The 25,523-nt window shown below is 36.8% G+C and overlaps 1 protein-coding gene across 4 annotated transcripts in view; it reads left to right on the forward strand.

The window, feature by feature from the left end:
* The window catches only part of ELFN1 (extracellular leucine rich repeat and fibronectin type III domain containing 1), a 344,736-nt gene that overhangs the window by 87,930 nt on the left and 231,283 nt on the right, over positions 1-25,523 (forward strand). For all 4 annotated transcript variants that reach the window (XM_072417760.1, XM_072417762.1, XM_072417763.1 and 1 more), the window contains exon 3: positions 19,058-19,117. The gene's annotated coding sequence lies outside the window, so the exon portion shown is untranslated. The remainder of the gene's footprint in view (positions 1-19,057; positions 19,118-25,523) is intronic.

The following is a 25,523-nucleotide window of genomic DNA, read 5'->3' on the forward strand; positions in this document are numbered from 1 at the left end:
CTGTTTATTGAAAAAGACTGCAGTTGTTTTCACACAAAGAGTTTTTGTTTTCACACAAAGCTCCTTTTGTGAGATGTTAAGAGAACAGCAAGTTTACACAGAATGCTTCCTGGGTCCTTTTTAACCTTCATTCCTAGTAGTCCCTTTGTGTGTATCTGTGATTTCAAAAATGCCAGTAAGACGACTCTTTCCTTGTGATTTGTTTCTACAGAAAACAACTACAAAGTGCCGTGGCAAAATGTCAGAATTGCACAGTAAGCTCCTGTGAGCAGTAAGACCTACTATGTCAATTATTAGTATATATGTATATATCACCCTTTCTAGTTCTACCATAGCAACCAAGCAATTTTCTCATTTTATCTAGAAGGTGAAACTTGATTAATATGAACAACATCTATATTAAAGCCAGTTTTATTGCGCCTATCACATTTATTTCTAAAGTCAACTCCAAGCAACCAGCTAAATACCAGATATAACGCAATTGTGATTGCTGTTTACCTACTGAAGGATTGGTATCTATGTCTACGCATACCTAACACAAACCAGCCACACAGCCCAGTCCTTATGGTGGAGACACGGTTTTTCTCTGTATCAGTTTTATTTTCACTTATAGGTCCTGCAGACCCCCAGTGAATGGACAGTAAAACAAAAAGTAGCACACTGATGAGCGCATCATATTCTGCATGCATGTACTTTAACACAATTGATTAGCTTGTATATTGCTTACCCCCTGTACAGTAGGTTGCAAAGGTCAGATTCAGGTAATTATACTACGTGTTAGTAATTACAGAGCTGTATTATGCTGTATCGCCTTGAGTTTAGCTCTGAGTATGGCTGTAACCTGTCTTAGTGATAAATGTATGTCAGTGTGTTTTTCTGTGCAGTATATACTGACATGCAGGGACGGTTCAGGCTTGTGTGCCAGCTTTTACAGTAATAGCCTCATTCCATACCTGCTACAAGACTGTGAATTGCTGATCTCACTCCATGTGGCCCCACTGAGTAAATGAGGTAAACGCAGTGATTAAATGGGATCTGCTGAAATCTGTCTAAAGTAGGATTAACAGCTCAGAACAACCAATGTCAGCAACAGGGTCAATCCTTGCACCCGAGCCAAACCTCCCCCCTTACTCATCACAGGTTCTCTTACTACTGATACTGTGAAAAGTCTCCAAGAATATGTCTGTGGGGAACATGTATTCAGCATATAGATTCAGGCCTTTTAGGAATCTGCTATCAATCAGGTCTGAGCTTGGCTCACATTCTGCATAATGCAGAATAGATTGCGGCCACTACATGGCAGGCAACCAAATTTAAGACATCCTACGTTGTACTTAGATTTGCTTTGCAGCAGATTGCAGTATACTGAATATTGAGTATATTGAGTGGCTGATCCTCTAACAAATACTTAGGAACTCATGGTTGTCATTGTTATTGCAGTAAAAACTGGTATGAGCTTTTTTTAAATAATCAGTCTACCCAATCTGCAAATTAGGTGATTTAAAAAAAAATGGTTATAGTGTAATAACCGAACGTAAAACACAGTGGTATGGTATAATATAGTGATATGCAAGTTTGCAAATGGTGATATCTTTGTCTTGCAGTAATGTATGTAATCAATGGTATGGTTTTTGAAAGGGTCTTAATAAAGAACTTTGATTAGTAGTGTTTCTCATATTGTTGGTTTGGAGCTTGTAGTTCCCTAGTTTGTGGTTGGTTGGTAGTCCGAGCCATTACAGCACTGGGAACATGTGTCTTTATAGGGGCTTGGTACTTTAAATTTGGCGCCATTTGTCAGCAGAACACCAAACACAGAGTATCTACAGGCTGCTTCGGTGCATGGTATGAAGGGGTAATGTCACGTACATTTTTGGGGGATTCTGCTCTTTTAAGAACCAGCATTGTTATCGACCCTCTAGTGTGCTGCAAGCTGTAAACAGAGTCAACAGAAAAAGAGAGAGTGAACTAAAGAAAAGAAAGAGTTTCATGAGCAAGGAGGCTGCAAGGTGAATAGTAAGAATTTGGGCCTTCAATAGTACCTGTTGGTACTATTTCCTGGTCTGTATATCTACGTCAAGCTAATGCCTGTTATCATGTTACCCTATCTGACCACTCATCCTGTTGGGTCCTACCACTTAGTATAGGAGCCTTTGCTACTGGCTTGATCCATTGTTACCACCTTTGGAGGGCAACAAGACCTTCTTGTGGTGAGCTGGGATGGGTCAAGGTCAAGCTGAAGAAGTCTCAAGTTTATCATCATTTGATGTGGCAAGAACATTGCTACTAAAAGGTTAGGCAGGGGAGGGGGGTCCTCTAACTACTGCTGTACAATATTATTCTATGCCAGGTTGATGCTTAACAACCCTTATAATGGTACCCAAAAAATTAAGGGAAAAGAGGTGTGAAGCACACTAGCACAGATGCCGTTATAATATATAGAGTTAAATATTGGAGGGTAGATCTTTTATGAAAGTAAATTGCTATTAAGAGTTATCTTCAAGAGTGTCTCAAGAGAGCAAAACCTTGGGGTGGGTAAAAATGCAAATTTTTCTTATGAAAGGGCCAAGAGGTACTTTATTAAAAATAATAATAATAATAAGGTGGAAAAGAGAGATGAAGTTAAAGCTGATTTTTGACCTGAAGTCAGCATTTTCATTACAGAGTACTTATAAGCATGCACAGACACCTTTAAATGAAAATACTGGGACACCATACTGGTTTGTTTTCATATGAATTACTTTATATATTTTTATTACAATAAGAGTTTGCTTTGTGCCCACTTAGGTACAAATAAATCATACTTTATATTTTTACTTACTACTTACCTTACTTACTATATTTTTATTTGTCTGAGAACACATTTCAAGCTTTATTCTTCTGATCTAAGCAAACACATTCTGCCAATAGAAAATCTTGCCTGATTCTTCCAAACACGTGGTGTCTTTAGAACTTCATTGGTGGTGAAGAAATTTCTGTTGAGATGAAACATTGAGTTGTAGGGTTTATTAGACCATAGGCTTTGTTCTACTCTGACATACAAGTAGATGTCTCAAACCGTCTTTGATTCCTTCAATAATGAATACTGTGCTCCGGGGGCCCCAAGTCATATTTCTTTCATCCATAGCTAAGAGACTAGAACCGCAAGAAAATTAGAATCCCCCATTTGAATTACAAACTCTATGCTTGCCTTTTTTTTTCAAAAAAGGCTCTGAGCTCCACCGCAGTCATTCCAAATGATCTGCATCCCTTTCTGATCTTGACGTAGCTCTTCCTGCCGAAACCAAGAAAAAGAACGGTCACAGCAGGCAGACTTTCACAGATCATTAGGCAAGAGTGTCCAACTTCACCAAGTCATCAACCCCAATCAAAGCATTTACAATATAAAAAGTTCTCTTTAATCATCCACGGGCTCTTCAGCTCTCTATACTTTGGCAGGCCCACTGTGAATTGATAAACCTCAATGGAAAGGGTAGATAAAACCGAAATAACACAAACAAGTGAATATGCATTCATTATTGTGTACAGCCACCAATAGGTCTCTGTATGGGGAATGAGATAGCATTGTTTGGGACAGATTTTCACAGGGTAAAACACTTGTAGCCATTTTCATACATAATTTTGAATTTACAGCAACTATAGAACACAAACATAATGAAAAACTTTAAAGGGGAAGTCTACTGTGTAAGCTTTTGATAGGACTAGTGTGGGTGATGAGTAAAAATCCTTGCTGTTTTGACAAGTTACGCTTTCCAATATTCCTAAGTGTCACCGAGACTCCTTGGCTTGCGACTGTGCCAAACTCAAAATATTGGCGGTAGCTTCATAGGATTTGGTTCCTTTATTGTACACTGGTTTGTGAAAGTCCATCAAGTTCCTAGTTTCATATGGCTCTCATACAATTAAGTATAAAACCAGTGTATTGAAATGTAGGTAGATCAATGGGCAGATACCCTTCCACTTGTCATTTTTTGGAAATGTATTCCCATCTACGGCACCCTAACCTTGTACTTCAAAAGTCATGAAAAAGTCAAGACTGACCATGATACTTGCCTAATACCATCCAAATACCTTTTTAATGAAATGAAATGCTTGTAACTAATAAGGAAGTACACATCTTCCCTAAAAGGTCAATAAATTAGCATAAGGTGTAGATTTTCACCCCCACATACTTTGTTTAAGGTGGGGTTGTTTTGAAAATGGCACAGCCGCACCATCTTTTAGGGTCAATGATCTCCATAATACATCAAAAAGACCTCTTACTGGTACACAAGAGGACTTGCCTGATCTATAGCAAGTTCTGATCTGCACAAATAAGTAGGCTTATCTTTACAGATAGGGGAAAATCATCTGTAGGGATGCAGGAACTTCTGTGTTGAATAACAAGTACATTGGACAGTCGTAGTAGCTTGTTATTATCTTAGGTAGCCCAGAAACTGACCAATCGTTGCACGTAATTATGGCATTAGAGCCTTGCCTGGGTAGTTTAGAAAGTGTTAGGCATCAGAGAGGTCGCTGTTTCTGTGTTAGAGGTTTTGCAATGGCTGATCACCTGGTGAGAAAAAGCAGAAGTGTGTAAAGGATTTTACAGAGAGAGGAGTAAATATTTTACAGAGAGAGCGAGAGGAAGCAGGATGGGGGAGGGGGGGGGTAGATATGTGCGCATAAGCAATAATAAGCTCATATAATGAGTGGCAACAGAAGGGTGTGTACGATTTTACATTGAATGGTCACAGACTATAAGATATTATTCTATTTATATAGCACCAACATATTACGCAGCACTTTACAAAGTCCATATATATGTCATTAGCTGTCCCTCACTATCTACCACAGTCATATGTCTTTAATAATATGTCAATTTTTTGGGGGGGTTAACCTAACTGTATGTTTTTGGAATATGGGATTAGACCCACGCAAACACGAGGGGGACCTTCAAATTCCATGCAGATAGTGTCCTGGCTGAAATTCGATTTAGGGACCTAGAACTGCATAAGCCAGATTGCCAACCTTCGAGCCACCGTGCTGCCCATGATAGGGATGGAGAAGGGAATGTGAATTATTTGGGTGAGAGAGTTTTTTAACCAACAGGTCTCAGAATGAACTGCAGCAGAGGGGTGAGTTATCTGAGTATAAGAGATTGCATTGACTGGCCACAGAATTAGGGGCAGCAGAGAGATTTTTACACTGACTGGTCACAGGGTTATAAACCTCAAAAAGACATTGGTCCTGATTTATTAATGTTCTCCAAAGCTGGAGAGGATACACTTTCATCAGTGAAGCTGGGTGATCCAGCAAACCTGGAATGAATTTCTTCAAAGTAATTTGCTATTTGTTAGCAAATGTTTTGAATCCGGAATCAAATCCATTTTAGTGGTATAGGTCAGCTTCACTGATGAAAGTGTATCCTGTCCAGCCTTGGAGAGCTTTAATAAATCAGGCCCAATCGATAAATGTGTGGAAAAGGCAACAGCAAAGGGCTAAAATGTGCCAAACATCAGTACAAATATTCAATAAGCTAAAGGCTACTGCACAGGCATCCAAATAATAATATCTTATAGAAGATGCATTTCAAAGCAAAATACCCCCCTAGTGAATTTAAAATTTGTGCACGTTCTCATTATGAACTGACAAAGAAACAGTGTTAGAAATCAGTGGTGTAAAACTGACTGTCTTTGTGCCGTGCCTTGACCAAAATAGAACCCAATTGTCTGGCAGAAAACAAGTGACCGACTAGTCCTGAGGAGATTGTGTGTGTCTATATTATTTTTTAGTCTATCATACCTGTAATCCTTTTCATAGAGAAGCAGTGTCTATTCTGTGTCAAACAATGAATCCTCAGCAACATTTGAGCTCTATGATATAAAGAAATGAAATAAAATACGCAGAGGTAGATTCAGTACATCAGTAAAAAAAAGCTTAATATTGATTAACACCAACACAAAATACGATAGATTTTTGTCTAACCTCTTTATTTCACTATTTTTACACTGCAGTAACTGAAATCTTTATAATATTATCTTTACAATGCAATTGTTACTTTTTTAATATTTCTGTTTGTGATAGAAATGTTTTACTTGTCAAGAAATGCTGATGCAGAACTGAAAATAACCTGACTTAAAAATGAAAATCTCAAATTATATATTAGAAGCAAAATAAAGTATATGCTTCTCTATGTACGTTATAACCCAAAACAACACAACAGAAATGATAATATAAAAAAAAACTACTCTGTTTTTCAGTAGGTGATGGAGATTGAAAAAGGATTAGGCAAGTGTTAGTAGGATAGGTGCCTGGAAAAAAAATAGCTTTGTTTTTTATTATCTGTAATTTAGCGAGTGGATTTGACTTTTAAACCAACTGTAATGGTGTTGGAAGCATTTTTTTTTTTCATTAAAGATAAAGATTGAAATGTTTGGTCCCCAATCTGCACACACACCCGGGTACACAGTTCTTTGAATTGTCATGCCATGCCACCAAAGAATGTGTTGGCAGAACCAGACATTTTTCCCAGCACATAACATGTTATGTCACTAATGTATATCCTAGCATAGAAATCCACAAAAACGTGGAAGGAACATACATATTTCATGCAGATAGTGTCCTTATCTCAAATCCCAGTGCACAAGGCAGTACAAGGAAGGAGTGCTAGCCAAATATCTCTTTATCCATTGTGCCCCTGGTTGTAGGATAGAGAAAACTATGCTACTTCCCAGGCCCCGATTCACAGAATTGCAAGGATATAGAAAGCTGGAATGTTTATTTGGGGCCCACTTCATATTACCAAGGGACCCATTTATTTAAAATTGTCCCATCTTGGACATGTTTCTACTGGATTGTTCTATTGTAACAAGTGCAAAGCCAGTTTAGAGCAATGGAATTCAGCCAATGCTGGATCACATGGACAAAGACAGAAAATTATTGTAAAAGAAGTGAAAGAAAAAGAAAAATAATAAGATCATATCTCTGTTACTCTTCTTTTTTTAGCATGCTACATGAGAACTTTGATAGTGATATATTCCATGGTACCTGTAGCTACAGAGGGTGGTGGGGATTCTTTAAAAGGTTTTTTACTTCTTTTTAAAAATGAAATTGAAAATACTTTATTGTCTATAGAAAAAAAACCATATGATTAATTTAAGAAATAAGCAGAGTAAAAGGGATACAGAAAACTTAGATCCATTGAAGAAGCTGGGATACCGTTGCCAACTACAGTTTCCTACCCTGCAGGAACAGTGATCAGCACTGTAGTGATATCATATAGTGATATATAACTAATACAGTCAGAAGCAGTAGTGTTTTAGATAATCTCACACCTTTTATACTCAACTCAATAAAAATAGAGCTCATGGAAGGAATGGCACTGCTATTTTAGTAAAGGAAATTCATAAAAAAATGATAAATCTTTTAGAGCCCATTTAACATTTCAAGATGTTACCTGTGAAATAGATAAATCTTCAAATTCAGATCAACTTCAAGCATTAAATAATTTTTTAAAAATTATTAAGGGTGAATTTGACATTCTGATGATGATGTTGCATTGATTGACTCTCCATCAGAGAGTGTTTGGTGAATGTCAGATTCATTACTGTATAAATACACTTGGTTTGGCTCAAATTTGTGACCGGTTTCCTTTAAGTAAATGTCATTTTAGTTTTACTTATGTTACGGGCATCTGTTTTCTTACATATTTAAAAATAATACAGGGCCCAACAATAATCTTGTGCGCTTATGAAATAATCATGATAAAGCTGGTTATATCTCATAAAATCCAAAATGCAATATTTACAAATCGTATAAATCCTGAAAATGTTTCTTTGGTAATGTGCTTTTCTTAAAATTGGATTTCATGCTCAAGGCACAAAAAAGGCAAAATAATTGTAAGTCACCATTTTTATATTTAAGTAGATGTTTTTGTGATGAGGAAGAGTAAGATTAGGGCATGAGTGGATTGTTTCTCTGGATCTTGTGATTTGGAACATATGATTTTATGATTAATACCAATGTTTTGTGACTGGCTTCATGCATAAATGTATCTTAAAGAGGAACTGCCACTTTTACTGATTGTAACCAATCACATGATATCATTATTTGTGCAACCTGAATTCATACCATACTGTTATATAGGAGACCTAATGAATGAGTGTGCCTGCAGCATGTGTGTCATTATAAGGAACACATTTGAGTGTTAAAGACTAATTGGCCATCTGCATCCAACTATATGTCAGAGTAATTCCTACAAGGGAAAATTGATAAAATGGTTTGTGACAGGTTGAACTCATAATTTGAACTAGTGATTTTATCTGACAGAGAATGCTATATAATGACACCACGGGCCTGATGTATTAAAGCTTTCTAAGGCTGGAGAGGATACGTTTTCATCAGTGAAGCTGGGTGATCCAGCAAACCTGGAATGGATCTGGTCCAGGATTCAAAACATTTGCTAACAAATGACTTTGAAGTAGTCCATTCCAGGTTTTCTGGATTACCCAGCTTCACTGATGAAAGTGTATCCTCTCCAGCCTTGGAGAGCTTTAACAAATCAGGCCCTATGACACAAGAGAAAGTGGGGTGTATGGAAAAAAAAATATATAGCACATATAAATATATATTTACATATAAATAGGTTTATATATATATATATATATATATATATATATATATATTATATATATATATATATATATATATATATATATATATGTAGAGTCTGGTTTATTAAAGCGCTCTAAGACTGTGGAAAGATGACTATCATGGTAAATCCTGAGTGAGTCATCAAATCTAGAACCTAAAATAGTTTAAAAACATTAGCCAACTTTTAGCAAATTATTTTTTAGATGATCCATCTCAGGTTTGCTGGAGAGGAGCTTTATTAAATCAAGGCCAAAGGGTATTTGCATTTTTTTTTGGCATAGTGCACTGCAGTAAAAAAAAACTTAAAATGAACATGCTTCCTATATTTTGATCCCCTATAAATTGATGACCCCTATAACATAGAAAATCTTAGTGTTTGAGATGTTCCTTTCTTCCCTACCATCTTCAACAGTAAATGATAAACCCTTACCTGAACCAAATTCAAATCTATTCAACGCCATTTCAGTTACTGCATACAATGGGAAGAATGGGTGAAGATGAGATTAGCAACACAGATCAAATGGTTCCTTTCCTCCATGGACTACAGAAACCCTGGTATCATGAGACGTGACAAGTGGCCATACATAAAAGAGAGCATCGACACATATACTGATACATAAAGATATGCCAAATGTTTCCAATCATATATGTTCATGTCAGTGCTTGTAAAATGCCTAGACACCACTAGTAAGTATCCATTTGGTTATAATAAATAAAACATTTAATGGCCATGTTTTTTGGAGTTGGTGAATGGTCGTAATTCAACATTGTTGCTTTCCTATCTAATTTGTTTTCCCTGTATTTTTGTTCTTATGTGTTAGCTAAGGGAATAATACCATCTTTATGTTGATTACATAGGTTCATAGGTGATATACTTGGCTCTCATACAGTCAGATGATTGGCTATAATGTTGTAAATCCATATGGAACCTAATTGGTTAGGTGATACTGATATTGGTTCAAACCCAGACTATATTGGATACACAGTAGTTTGACTTTTCTACAACAACACTGCGACACTAAATCTGTTTACATTGGCAACGTACCAATCCAACTGTTTGGAGATCAATCGGGAAGCTATTTGCATGAGTTAGTATTCATACTCGTTATATATATATCATTAAGCATAATAAGACAGTATTTGTTGGCATTTAATTGGAAATCTTCACTATAAGTCTCTATAAGGTCTAACTCAATTTAATCTTAAATCTCTTTAATAATTAATTATAGCCAACATTCTATTTACACGTTAAACCAGGAAACAACCTAGTGACACCTTTTCAGAAAATACATAAAAGATATTATGTTAATTACTTTCATGTTTGTCTAATCAGAGATTTCATTCCCTACAAAAAGACATTAAAACCTGCACCGGGAGCAAACGGCAATTTCATCTTCTAATTTACATTAGTTGCAATTATACATTGTCTATATATAACCACAATCTGTCAAGGTAATGTGCCGGATTTAAAGCACAAAAATATAAAGAGGACATACAAATATTGTATAAAGAGCTAAAAGAATGCAAATGAAAAGGGAAGATACTTCAGATACCCTCTAGTAAATTAAAGGAAAGCTGGTGAAATATTTACCTAGGACTATACAAAGGAATGTAATTGTTGGGAAACAGGATGGATGTTTTAATTACCATACCCATATCACCTTTTTCTTTTTGTAATAAAACATGAAAATGCTACTATACACAAGAGGCATGATATACAAGGTTAGCAAGGAATATATGGCAGAATTTAGTACAAGCACAAACACGGCAGTTTGACTGATGTAAAAAGTTCCTGTTTTATACATTCAATAACTCACTTATCTTCTTTCCTTCCCTCTTTCTATATCAATGGCCTTTCTTGCAATGACCTAGCCAGAAAATCAGTTGTTTATGGAAAAATTAAAGAGGGAAAGTAAACTTCTACTAGTCTATGAACATTTAAATATGTATTTATGCTTAATAATAAGTAAATGTACTTTACAACAAGCTCTCACTGACCTCTGGAGCTGCAGGCACCGACGAGTAAATTATCCTTAAAGCTGAGGCAAACACTTCTATACACTAATAAAATACATATACGGGAACCGTTTTGGGTTTGTATTTCCTTCAATCTAGTTCTGAGATATATTCAACTCTGCCACATCGCACAGCCCTGTTTAGTAGTTAGTAATACTACTAGGTATTGTTTCTCCCCTAATTGTGAGTGGACAGTGGAAGAAAAAAATATGCGATTCTTATGATGATTGCATGAAAAAAATATATTAATGCATATTTTGCATCTTTTATATGAACCTGCAGTTTATCTACTTTAACTACTGGGACATGATAGACTTTTTTAATAAACTTAAATGATGAATTGCTGCATAGTGCCTACAACTAGAAAGGTCAGTGAAGGCTAGCTTTTAAAGCTCATTTACTGATTGACAGGAATATGATTTTGCTTCCTAATAAATGTGCAGACATGGAATTTCTTCTTTTCTCCACTTTCTACAAATTGTTTTCACGCCATGGACTGAAAAAAACACATTATCAGCATTACAGCTAGAAAACTAGCATTTTCATGAGGACGCCAATGGCTGTCTACCCTGAAAAGTTTTTTTCATAGAAAAAAATAATTGATATATGAATTTTTATAATCCTATTCTTTTATGCACTGAATTTCTATCTCAAGCTGTCATATTATCGCTTCCCTTTAACCAAAAAGTGCCATTTATTTGCAGACCCCCCCCCCATCCACAACACACAAAGGGTTCTGTGTCATTCGGAGGCCCAAACAAACCAGCATTTTATCAGCTAAAACTTTGCTCAGCAGCTGCATGAAATAGAAGCCTAATGAGAATTTTTTTTTGTTTAGACAGATGGCAAAATTGCTATTTTCTGTTACCTAATAAATACCATTAGCAAGCTAGAAAATGTTCAATCTCACCAAGTTTTTATTAAAAAAAAAACACTATTTACACATCGCCTCTTATCTGTCAAGAGATCAGGTCTAGGAAAGACAATTCCCAGCTGTCGGGTTTCAAAGCGCAGCCTTTCGCCGACCGCCATGCAGCACCAGGGCGTTTGTGATTAGATAAATCTGCAGAATCTCTTCTGGTATTCAATTCTCACTCCATCTGATTGAAATAATAACAACTTGTACATATTTTCTGTGCCTTATCCTGAAATCTTCAGACCCTTAATGCAAATATCCGGCTGTGTGATGATTTTAATAACACCCTGTTTTGTTTTTCCTGCACGCCAATGACAGTTGATGGCAAAATGTGACAGAAAATGCAGAAGAAGACTGATCGCTTCATGATGGCCATGTCTGCCACATTTTGAAGGACAAAAAAATGTTTAGTCTAGAAATACGACCTAGGACATATTTTTGCTAAATGAATGTCTGCTGAAATATTTTCCTTTCCGGGAAGGCTTTAAAGAAAAAATTGCAGTCTGATTTGAAAGCAGGATGTGTAAATAGGTATCTGGTAGTGGTTTTATTGTGCTAATCATGCAATCTAATGACGTGCGATGATCTCTTGGCCGAGGCAGATCAGTAAGGATACCTGGTATCATCAATCACCTTTTCACAAGGATCCCTTTAAATTCAGGTTTAGGTGAACCCTTGCTAAAAATTAATATATCTTCATTTCAGTGGTTAGCATGATCAGTTTAGGTGGCTTAAAAATAATTGACTCTAACAGATTAGATAAAGGCATCTGATGTATTGTAACTCTAACTCTAGGTTTGTTCTTAAGTTGAATTTGTATGTAAGTCAGAACAGGTACTTTATTTTTTTAAATGCAATTAGGACAGATGTTTGTCCCAACATAATTTTAGGTAACATGGTGTCAGTTACTGTATAAAACCCTCACTGTAATTTAAACACAAACAAAGAAGTAAAAAACTTTATAGAGCCAAGACGTTCATTAACTTCTGGAGCAAGCTGTGCTTTGATATGTAAAAAGAAAGAACTGCAGAGTTTGTCTTGGTCATTAAAGAGTAACAAAATGTTGCAGAACAGCAAAAGTCTTCTTCTGAAAGTCATGCAAACTGGCCCCTCCCCCAATCAAGCCTCTGTCCAGCACACGAACGAGCAGGGAAGTCATTCGTATGTCAGATGTCCTTAACTTGGGGACTACCTGTACTCAATATATCTATAGAACATTTGATGGGCGAATAATCATCATGTCGCCAATATCCATCCTTTACCTGGTAGTGTATGGCAAGTTTAAGTTGTACAGAGGACTAAACGGTGTACCTAAGATATTTGACACCCAGAATGGATCATTTTTACAGCTTCCTGTTCTATGCAATTAAATTATTTTTAGTATTGGCTAAAAAATTAAACAGATAATAACAGCCAGAAAAGAAATGAAAACAGTGAAAATTTGGATGCCCCCTAGTACACTGGTGTTTGTATTGGCGATCTCTGTCATATACCCAGTGGTATCACTTTACAATTGTTGACCAGGTAGCAGTTCCCCTACAATGATGCCAAATGGAAAATTGCTCCCTTACCTTCGTGGTCAATGGGACCAGTAGATCCATCCAGCACTTTTTACTCCTCATGGAACCCCTTGGAGTCTCTGGAGGAACTCTAAGGTTCCATAGTACTATAAATAAAGGCTGCCTTAGATCAATATAAATAATAACCTATAGTGTTAGAACTGTTAAATTCTAGCCATGGATTGCTGGATTTTCCACTAATCCCTATTAAGTTTGTGTATTATGTTTGTATTTTCGGATATCCTGTTGTGGCACAGTTCCTACCCAAGAACCCAAAGAACATACTCGTACAATTATTGGCTTCTTTGCAAATTACCTGTTGAATGTGTACATATAGAATAGAATGAAACATTGTTTTTTTAGATAAAAATGTTACTGGTATTTTGGTGTTGCATTACCTACATTTTTCAGGGTGGAAACATCAGTTGTAATAAACCAAATCTAATGTTATCTGCAACTAACAATATGATTTCCTCATTATTGGCCATTTTTTGCATGACAATACATGTTGGTTCTCTACTACTATTCCACTGTGTATATATAAATGTGTGTGTTTAGGAGTGGGGGGTGTTGTGTATTATTGTGTTTGTCTATGTCTGTGCTTACATGACTGGAAAAGGGATATTAGAGTGCAAGCTCCTCTGGGGAATGGACTAATATTATTGTGTTGCTAAATACATCGTAGCTAAATAAAACTCGGAAATAACTGCAGGAAGAAAGCAAAGAAATCCCAATTTACATCATGGGAAAACCTTGGGATCATCTACATGTCCAGCCTTACATATAAAACTCTGGGTCTGCAGGCACCACTGTTGCTGTGCAGCATTTCATTCATGTCACTCCCTCTACATTGGTGCTTTATGGCAGCCATTGGCCATATTTAAGTTTCCTCTTGAGCTCCCTTGAAATGCTACTCTATGTTTTATTATGATGTTAGAGCTATGGGGACATGAAGTGCCCAGTCTGCTAAGCCTTACTAGTCTCTTCCATGTGAAATAGATGGTACAACACTTACAACCACACTTTCTAGGTGGGGAGAATAAATGGATCTTCATGTAACAGCCAACAATTGGTGCAGCAATGAACTCCTTAGTACACATGACAAATATTTTTGTATGGCTGTCTGAAAGCTGACTGTAAACATTCCCAGGAAAGTCTGACATATAAACTATTCCTGTAATATCTCAAAAATAGCTAAAATTAAAGGTGTATTGGATTTTATTTCTGGAAGAGTATTTACTCAACAATAGTGTTGAGAGAACCCAAACTGTAAAGTTTGGGTCCGTACCGAACTTTACGATTTTGGGTACCCGGACCCGAACCCGAACTTTGAGCAGAAGTTTGGCCGAACCCGGCAAACCCAAACATCCAGGTATTCGCTCATCCCTACCCACTAACCATTATTATTAGTGTTGAGCGAACCCGAACTATAAAGTTTGGGTCCGTACTAAACTTTAGGATTTTGGGTATCTGGACCCAAACCCGAACTTTGATCTGAAGTTCGGCCGAACCTGGCGAACCCGAACTTCCAGGTGTTCGCTCATCCCTACTCAACAATAATAATAAGCTGGAATGTATCCAACTTGACAACCCTGCAACTTACCTCAACACTGTTTTCTTTTTCCTAAAACATAAACATAGACATGTGTGCTGGTATACTATAATTTATATTATATAGATCTAGCAAAATTAGGGAGGGCAGTCAGGAAACTGCACTCATTATATAATCATATTGAGATCACTTGTATATGTTGAGTTGTCCTACTCTCCAATGTCTGTTTGATAAAACAGAGTCAAATGAAATAAATAATATTAAGTGTAATAAACTACAACCACAATCTCCATAATATCCAGCAGTGGATGGAGGTGCACCTTTCTAAAACTGACAGAACCAGAAAAGTTGTCTTGTTAAAGTAAATTCTGTGGATCCATAATTGCTGATATCAATTATGTACCTGGTCCAGATATGGCAATATTACAAATACATGCAAAACAAATATTTAGTATGTCTTTATATGCTATACATTTTCTATTAGTCTATTAGAATGAAGGGTGTTGGGTTTGCAGCACTTGATCAGGCATTTTGTTCTAGTTAGATGTATGGACCATTGATTTGTGAATGCCTCAATATTTGTTTTTAATTGGAATAAATGTTTTTTATCAGAGCTAGCATCTAATCTATAGAAAGCATTGATTAATGCATGGCTGCCTTTGTAAAATGCACTAGAGAAAAAAAAATCTTATCTACTATTCCCTAGTGAGCGGGGGTTGTGTCTTTGTGTCCCAATAGATTGTTACCCCACTCATCTAAAAATGGTCAGATTGAGAGTTTGTCATCTATGGGGTATTTATGACAAAGAAATAGATTTTTTTAGTACATTGTCGGCATTTTGCCTCACCTTAACTAATATGCTAATTGCTGCCATGTGATAGAAATGTCTATATAGAAACTTGCCTGCAGCAGCCCCTTAACAAAGACATATACTGAAATCATGTTATCTTGGCTTTCAGAGATAATTACACCAGTTTACCCTCATCCCCCAGTTGCTGCTATCTGACCTTCTTAAAAAGCCAATAAAGAAGTTGTTACAATCAGGATGAAGTCTGGTGACTATTAATGGAGGTTAGAAGGGGACAGATGTGGCTAAAGAATAGCAGATATAGATGACATGGTTTTTACACTGATTAGTGCTATTCAGACAGCCAATAAATCAGTGCACAGTGTCACAGACACTGAAAATACGGCCGGCTGCCAGATTTGTGAGGGTTAAGTAGAAAATAGAAAAATACAATCAGAATGAACACGAGAGGAAGCACCCAGTGGGCATTTGTATTGATGCTGTCATAAACACAGGAGCATGTCATCATTAAGCTTTGCTCTGATGATTTAAATCTCAATTAAAGAAATACCTTTTATCTCTTTATAATCTTGTATCCTCTGCATGCTAAAATGGATGATTGTTTTGGCCTGGAAGTACTTGAAATTGCCTTTTTCTTTCTCAGGCCTTCTCTCCAGTCGTCTGTGCTGGCCCAGCTGAGTAATAACCACACACGGCTCATCACATGTATTCTCAGCCACTTGCATGGACATGGAGCGGATGTCCTATCAGTTCTGTGCAGGGCTATATCTATTCAGGGGGAGCTGACCTCGGAATCATAGCCAGTAGGGGCCCTTGGCTAGACTGTCCTGCTTTCAATGTACACTATACGGCTCAGAGTGCCTGTTATGATAAGACTGAGTCAGACTAAGGGTTAGCATTGCGGCACTATGTCCGCTCACTTATGTGTACTATGTTATTCAGCATTGCAGCGCTGCACTGTCCAAGCCATGGCATGATCAGCTGCAGCTGGCATGATGTTGGGCGAATGGAAGCAGTCCAGTGATGTCATTGTGCCACCATGTCTACTGCTACCCACCTATCGTATATAGGGTGTGGATGTGGCTGTGGAGGGCATGGGAGCCCACCAAACATAATCTTGCCTTGGGACCCCAAATGTCTTATTACTTCCCTGGTTATGTAATGGAATATTGATCACTGATTGCACTAAGTCTAACTCCAGTGTTTTTTGTACAACCTATCCATATTAGGACACCCCACACAACTGCTACAACATGGAAATAGGGCCATAAAATGAAGGTTGTTTCTACCATTAATAGCAGGCTATGTATCAATTTATTTGGTTTAAATTGAGCTTTAAGTTTGATTCTGGGCTTTATTTTTCAAAGCTGTACAAGGTAAGAGTGAAGCCTCTTCACAGATTGAGGACCATGAGCAATGATTTTAGTTTCTTTCCTTCTTGGTGATACACAGTCAAAGTGTTTACCAATAATTGTGGGTTACAGGGATCAGCTTGTCATACTAGAAATGTTTTTCAAGGCCCAACAAGATTTGCTTTACTCCTAAAACTTTTTCCCATGTAGAACCTACCACAACTTTTTTCTGAAATATCATAACATTTCTATGTGTAATTAAAGGATGAACTGGTACTTAGAACCTTATTTTTAAGTTAAGTCCTGGATGACTGGATCCTGAAATGTGTGGCATTGCTTAATTTTTTGGACTGTGTATGACCGTTTTATGATCTAGCTATCATCAAGATGTCCTAACCAAGATTCCTAGCTCTGCTTCAAGTGCTTGTGCCACAACAAGAAGAGACTAAATTGAAAATCCATCATGAGCAAAAAAGTCCAATTGATGGGAATAGGTGGGCGGAGATGGACAATTAGATATCAAAACTTCCCAAATGGAGATATATAGGAAACCAGTGTGTGATTCATCTTGGAGTCAAAAATATAAAATATATGTTTTAGGCCTCCTGACCCTTTAAATCATTATTCACCAACACTGAGAAATGTTGACACCGCTGTAACGACACTGATTTTACTACATTAAAATTCTAAAAATGCATATTGTCTTACTTAAACTGAATTATGCCGACGTTATGCTAAACGTGTATGTAAAATTTAATTTACAGACTGATTAATCAAAGTCCCACTTTTCCTCGTTATTGCAATTTGCAACGCAAATTCTGATCATTGCACTTTTACAGATGCATTTCATAAATACAGATTAACAAATGAATTCCAGTAGTTGTGTTCTGTTAGGAATATAGATTTTACATCAGTGTATCCCCATCGTTTTATGTACACTGTCAACAGTGTTTTGCCATCTTCATATATAAAACATATGGGGGTTTACATGATAAATGAATGTTTCCATTCCGGTGGTTCTGATGAGTATTGTTGGTGCCAGAACCATGTGTGTACCATCATACAGGAGACCGATCTCCCACCGCCTCTTGCACAAGGATACCTTGGCAATTTTTGGAGAAGTTCTACAGAACCCTGGTTGACTTGTATAAGATATAATTTTGGCCATATATTGCCAGTTTACATGCTGATAGCAAAGCTTGGACATTATGCTATACTGTAAGGGGAAATTAATGTAAAATAAAAATATTAGAAGATCATTTTCTTGAGAATCAGTAGAAAAAAATTGATATAGCTCAAACAAGAAGAACTATTATATTGTATAGAAAACTATTTCTTAACCCAGGTTCCATGGAACCCTATGGTTCCTCAAGAAATTGCTAAAGGTTCCTTGAGAAATGAGCAGCCTGTGCCTCTTGGATCAGTTTAAGTGACACCAATAATATTTTTGCCTATTTGTAAGGGTGACATTCTTCCCACTAGTCACCAGTGTAAAAGAAATTCTTACCAATGACCACCCTGCTAATAAACTAAGTTGCGGACCTTCAGAAGACCTGAAAGTTGTTTCAATGATCCCTCCGTGTTAAAAAAAATGAGGCTTGTATAGACTATCAACAGTTTTAATCTTGCTCTGAATATCACATCATTTCATCATTTAATGTATATGCCCAGCAGAAAATATCTTTTATTTTTTAAAGTTTGTAAGATAGTATTAGACAGTACTGGGACCCCTGTTGGGTTTTATGGCTTTTAAGGCCTAAATAAAAGAAAACTCTTTAACTTCTTGACCCATTGATAGTGGTTTCACGATACAGGAATTTAGGAAAAATCCTCAACCCAACAGCAACAGCAGAAGGTTTTTTGCAAAATAGACAATTTACTCACTCACTGCCACTCCCACTTTGGGAGCCAGCAAATTAAACAATTAAATGATCAATACAATGCAAGTGAGTGCTTTATCTATAGTGATCCTGTGAGTGGTATATTATCTCCTTTAAAAGAATCACAAGTGCCACATTAGCGAATGAGGGTCTCAAATTATCGGGTGCACCACCCAAAATCCCAACAATCAAGAAATAATTAAAAGTACTGTACAGTAATATTTTTTAACACCTGGATAATTGTTGGATGTGATCTGTTTTCTATGCATTTTTTTATTTTAATGTATATATGTATATACATTTCTACTTGGAATATTGTGCTGATCTTATCATTCTTTTACAGATAATGTCAAGTAATTCGGAAGGCCTGTTAGCAAAGGAAAGGAAAGAAACAGGTTAAAAGGTAAATCAATATATTTTTTATACCTTTTGCGTTGTGGTTTTATAATAACATGGTGCAAAGAACACAATGAACATGAAAATCATGATGCTTCATCTAGGTTACATTAGTAGTATTGTTGCTCAAGCAATTTGCCAGTTAGAGTATCATTAGGGGGCAGGGAGAAAACTTGCCATGCCTTATGGTTTTTCCCCAATGTTGTCCAAATTCGGCCAAGTGTTGCTTTTTCTTTGCTGATGAGGGATGTTCATCATTTCAACCAGCAAGGAAGTGAAGATGTAGGAGCAAGTTAATAGACTCCTTATGAGATGACCCTAAAAGGTGATATGTTCTTTAAAAGTGGGGACACAATCTAAATCTTGAACATTTATGTAGTTGCCATAATCTAGAGACTGTTTCTCTCTGTAAACCGAAGCCCATGGGTGAAGATTTTGTCTTCTGAGTTGCACCATGCTTTTAAACAACTCATGCTTTGTTTTTCAACATAAAGAAATGTTCCTAAATGGAGATTTACATATGTTAAGTCAAAATATCACATTTTTAGTGTGAATACATAAATGTAATTTGAAAATACATGTCTAATTTTGATTATATTTAGCATTTGTTCAGTATGTGGAGAGAGTGTTGTCTCAAACACAAAAGAGGTCTATTTATAAATGTTTTCACACAACTTTCAGCCAGGATTTGCATGTTCTCAGCACATTTAGTGGCAGAACATCCTCATATTGTACTATGCAAGCTAATTACAATTAGAATACACAGCTGAGGGAATAGTTTACTAAAGGAGGGACTATAATTAGTTCCAAAAGTAAATGTGTATTTTGTTTTAAGCAACCAATTGTAAGCTTGTCAAGAAATGTGGAGTGCGCCATTGTTGGGCCATTCTTCTCAAGATATCAGAGACTCCAGCTGTATCATTTTGGCCTGTTTAGTACTAATGTTTTGGTCTCTGTACTGGTCAGGCTTGATGTACTGGCATGCATTGGTTTGTCTAAAGACTGGCCACTTCTGTTACAACAAGGCAGTAGCTCATTGACCACAGATGTAAGGTGGCACAGAACAGAGATAACTGTATGTGAATGTAGCCATTATCTTTAGCACCCAATGCCTCTTGGTTATCTGGTCTTTGCTTTATATATTTATATTGGGGAGTGGTGGTGATATTAGGGAGGGATCTTGGTGAAACTTTAACAAAGTGTGATTTAACACGAGTTTAAAGTATCTAAGTTTCTGGAAATGACAATCCCTTGAAGTGTTAATGATTATAGGAAACATTTACAGAAAAAGAACATGGACTATATCTTAAAGCACAAACTTTATGGAATAAATCCATTTATTTTATCTAAAATGAACTCTGGTAAATATTTTGCTGAGTACAAATATAAGATATTTTCTGTTTCTTCATGATTTAACTTTTCTCATTATTCCGTAAACCATGAGCGACCTTCTGTCTGCCCTCATCATTATCGCCAAGCGCGCAGCTAGGAGTCACGGATGAAACACTTAAAATTCTTTAATCCTCTTCAGTCGTAATTAGAGTATTTTAAGTTGTAAATCATTATATATGTTTTTCTTTTCTAACATCACAAGTATGTTCACCTGAATTTTAAACACAAAGTGACCGTGTTCCCTGCTGACCTATGTCTAGAGAAAGTATGGGGTTTGATTTTTCAGAAAGAAATGTACAATTGCAGGTACAAATTGCTTTGAAGATAATTGGCATCCTTGTGTTGTAGGTTTACATGAGGATATAGATGTTCATACACCCACAGAACAACGTTCTCCTAACTTCTCCTAACTTAGTAATAGTTAGTCGCAATTACCTGGATTGTTATGTTAAAGGTGTTTCCTTGCTCATCCACGCATCCAATGCATCATGTCTGGAACTACTGTGCCTGCAATGCAATTGTATCTCATAAAGACTTGCTTTGTCCAAAGGAACGTGGTCTCAGAATCATCCAAACCACTGAGATAAATGGGAAGCTGTTAATAAGCATTTCATGTGCATTTCAAACTCACACCAAACTTGGCAAAGCAATGCCATCTATGTGAGCCCTAACTTCCCTATTACCAATGCTTTGAATGTACCTTTCAATTACACTAAATACTGCAAGGAGCTGCTCCCTGACTTTTGAAATTGTTGACACAAGTCATTCCAACTTTTAGAAAACTCAGCACTAACGTACAATGCAACGTATAGCAACCCATTGCTTTTTTGAGTTGCAGTGACATGACACCACAGGTCATTGAGGTGTGAAAATAGTGAAAAGTTCTAACAAGTGATGAGCAGTGCCAAGGCTTCATCTGAAAGGGTAGTCCTGGGGCTTGGGAAGAGTCGCAAGTTTGCTTTAGGTCTCTAAGCAATGGTTTTTCTCTTCTCTCAACTGTAATCAAATGCTATGATAAAATATTCTTTTTGCAGAAATTTCCACAACACTCAAATTTAAATTTTCCATTCCTATTATATAGGAGTGCTAGTATATATTATCTGAGCACGCTGTATTCACTTTTCAAACTTTCAAGCAAGCACAGTGCTTTACAGTGCTTCATCCCAGATGACTGCCTGCAAAACAATTTTTGTGCCTGTATGTTTTTGTTTTTTTAACAGTGAAAAGAAGCCTGTGTTATAATGAAAACCTGTGTTTAATATTTCATACATCTCCCCTTGCAGAAGGGTCCTGTGAGACCTGGATATGGCTCTCAAGCCTGTATCTACCATCTCATCCAGTGCTTCAGCTATCAACAAATAAAATCATCCAGAGGAAAGCTTAGCAGTGGAACACCTTCACTTTTCATTATGAGTCTTGCCATTGTTGTTTGAGAAAACAGGAAACTTGGGGGATTTCTTACAGCAGAAATCTATAATACACACACACACACACACACACACACATATATATAAATATATATATATATATATATCAAATAAACACACACAAACTTTTAAAGGTTTAATAATTCTACAAACTAATATGGCAATCCGTGGTTTAGTGATTTTCCTCTGCTTTGTGATCAATAGATAGCACTTCTAAAGCAGAGTTTGCCAACCAGGGCTCCATGAATTCCTGACCTTTCCACAGATATTGCTATTTGTTCCTTCAGTCATGAATAATTTGTCAGGTCAGTTGAGGTGACACCAATAATGATTTTGGCTATATATAAGGATGGCATTAGTTTCACTGACCAGCAATATAAGTGGCATACTTCCCATTGACCGCCATGCTAAACTACTGTGAGCTGTACATATAGTATAGCAGGAGTTCTCGGAAGGCCTGACATTCTTTCAAGGGTTTTCCCATGTTAAGGTTGAGGCTCTAAAGTCATCTTGCTCCATTAGTTCCAGTGTTTTATCAACAATCTAAAATCTAACCTTTGTTTTTCATTATTGTGTAGTTCAAGTTCATTTAAAAAGCAAACACAATGAGAAGTTACATCAAGACATCTTCTAAACTGTGTCATATTCATATAGACATCCCAATAAGAACACCTTTTACATGGTGGTTCACACCTGTTGTTTAGTCAATGTGCATTCCCAGCACAGAAGCAAGGAGCAGATGCGTTCGATTGTCTCTCACATTTTGTTTTCGTTCCTGGTGCTTTGCACCAAGCTTTTTATGTTCAGAGGTTTCAAATGCTTTCACAGACAATTGCACATCATTATTGCCACCTAAATAGGATCCATACTCATTTTGTCTGAATAAAACAAAACGAGAAAAAAACGACTTCTAAGGGTGTTAGAAAATGATAACGAAGAAACTTCAGCCAGATCTGAATTCTCTGTTTCTTTATACTGATATTCTCAAAATAATGATTAGCTGAGTTGTAGATCTAAAAGATAACATACACAGATGAAGCTTTGCTTATCTCACGTCTTAAATCACATAAAGTGTAACTTAACTAACTGTGAGAGCACGATTCATATATTTTTAACAAATTTTCCCCTGCTGGGTGTAATGACTGTGCTTGTGTAGGCTAGAGGTCTATACAATACATGGTGATCCAAACCAGAAAGGGACAACAGTCAATCAACACCAGTCTAGCATTTTATAATCTATCTGTTTCCTCCATTTTAAATAGATTAGTTGCTCTATTGCCTGTTCACAACCTTCTGTAAAATCTAAAATGTGTCTAAAATTTAGTATATATTCTTGGTATTCCTTGGTATCAGAATGAATGAACTCCCATGCACTTGTGTTAGGCCATCCAGGTCTAGCCAATCCAGATGCCTGAAAATAGAGAAAAGACCTGGTGGGGATGTTGACCACTGCCGCCAAGAAGACGTTGAGTTTACCTCTTCTTTATTTATATTATTATACTATATATAATTTCTATAATATTATTCTGAATGGCATTTCTAGGCAGTACACCAGACATTTTCAACCACAGTTGCTCCAGAGGTTGCTAGGAGTTCCACCAACTGTGGCTGAGTAACCTCTCATTTATTGATGCCTGAAAAACAAAGTTCTAGATCCAACACCATTTGTTTTAGCCAGCTGCATAACTCTAGTTATGTTTTTAGTTGTCTCTCAATGTGGTATTCTAGCCACCATTGTAGGGGGCATTCTTTCCACCGACCACCAATTTATGAGTTTTATTTTACCCCCCCCCCAATAAGTTTGATTTAGTAAGTGTTCCCTGAGACCCTAAAATTCTTCTAAGGCTTCTTTAAGGTTTTGAAAGACTGGTATAGACCATGAGGTCATCTATTGAAACCAAAGTCATCACTGACTACGGCTATATACACATGTCAAACTTAAGTAGCTAGAAGCAGTCTTTTGTGATAATTTCCAGCAATGCTAGAATGAATGAGTGCTTTACACATGGTGATGTCACAGTCTCCCACGCCAACTATCTTTTAGGAAAAAAATATCCCAAACTAGAGTCCTAACTATGAGATAAATGCCTGGTAAAGGTAGTGTGTTTGACCCTCAAAACATTCTAGCTGCTCCCTTTGACTTATAAAATGTCCTCGTAAGACTCACTTTGGTTATGGCACCTTCTTTGTATCCTTGCTTTTTGAACATATCCCTGAGTGTGCCCTGGTTGGAGCACAGTCCAGTAGACAGTTGCCTTAGCAGGAATCATAAATGAAGAATTAGATCTGATCTCACCAGTATTCCAGATGCCTCCTTAAAATTATTTTAATCTAGGAACCATGACTGTATAGACAAGCTGACCAACTCTGTTTTATTACATAGATAAAAGAGGGAGTAAGATGATTGTAAATATCCCGCTGTGTTGTTTGGTAGAACCTAGAATAACAGTAGTGGTCATTTGTAGACACCCCAACAAAGACTTTAGGTAATCCAACAAAGACCTTCCCAGTAGATAGCAAATGTTTCAAGCAGAGAAAGAAAGGCTCAACACAAGAATGTATTTAACTGTGCAATGCAAAGGGTATGCTGAATGAATGAGCAGTGTAGAGATGGCCTGATAAGTATGTTGCTTCTCCTTTTAATGTTCAGTCACAAGTTGGAGATTTACGAGACCTGTAAGTAAATAAATTGCAGCAGACAGATATCAGGTCTCTTTTTCTGCTTGGTGGCATTGTGCCATTTGACAAAGCTATCTTCATCATTGAAGTGACCATCAGTACAAATACATTTGGCAGGTAAATCATCCCTCTTATACTGTATGTATTTCATTGGTGTAATTAACTTTTATCCCGGAGTTCAGCTGTAACAATTCATTCAATGCTTTTGATTATCAGATAACTAAAATTTTGATGGCATTTTTGTTTGTTCAATGCTTTTGATTATCAGATAACTAAAATTTTGATGGCATTTTTGTTTGGCGTGCTAGAATTGCAGTGCAACTGGCCACATAAATCCAGATCTTGGTACCCGGTCATCAAAACTTTTAGCTGTTGTGCTGTTCTTTTATCATTCAATAACTTCTCACTGAAGCCAGCAGAGCAGATCAGTGACTTAGGTGAAGACAGCAATAAAACACATCTGCCTCTTGCAACATTTCAGCCAAATGTGTTGTCCCAGGACACAACTGTCTGCCTGATAGATAGTTTCCTCAACATAAGTGCGAGACAGACGGCCATGTTAGAATGCCAGAATGAATGACCTTTCTAGGAAAAAAGACCAGATTTACCAATTTGTCTGCTTGATACAGCTGTAGATAGGGTGTGTAAATACAACCTGAATATGAAACATCAAACATGTAAATTGTATATTTATTTAAATATTATTGCAGTATAGTGCTGGAGCATTGCTAACAATCACTGAGCCCCTTAGTAAAATTTTGCATGTCCCAATGGCATTAGTCCCTTATAAAACAAAAAAGATGGATAAGCATGTGTGACTCTATCGTCTCATGATGGGAGCACTAGAAACTTTTCACCTGGAGGGTGAAAACAACTAATTTGCCATTTAGTGCTACAAAAATTAGGTAAAGAAAA

Source organism: Pyxicephalus adspersus, chromosome 7, assembly GCF_032062135.1.
Source record: "Pyxicephalus adspersus chromosome 7, UCB_Pads_2.0, whole genome shotgun sequence".
In the NCBI taxonomy this organism is placed as follows: Eukaryota; Metazoa; Chordata; class Amphibia; order Anura; family Pyxicephalidae; genus Pyxicephalus; species Pyxicephalus adspersus.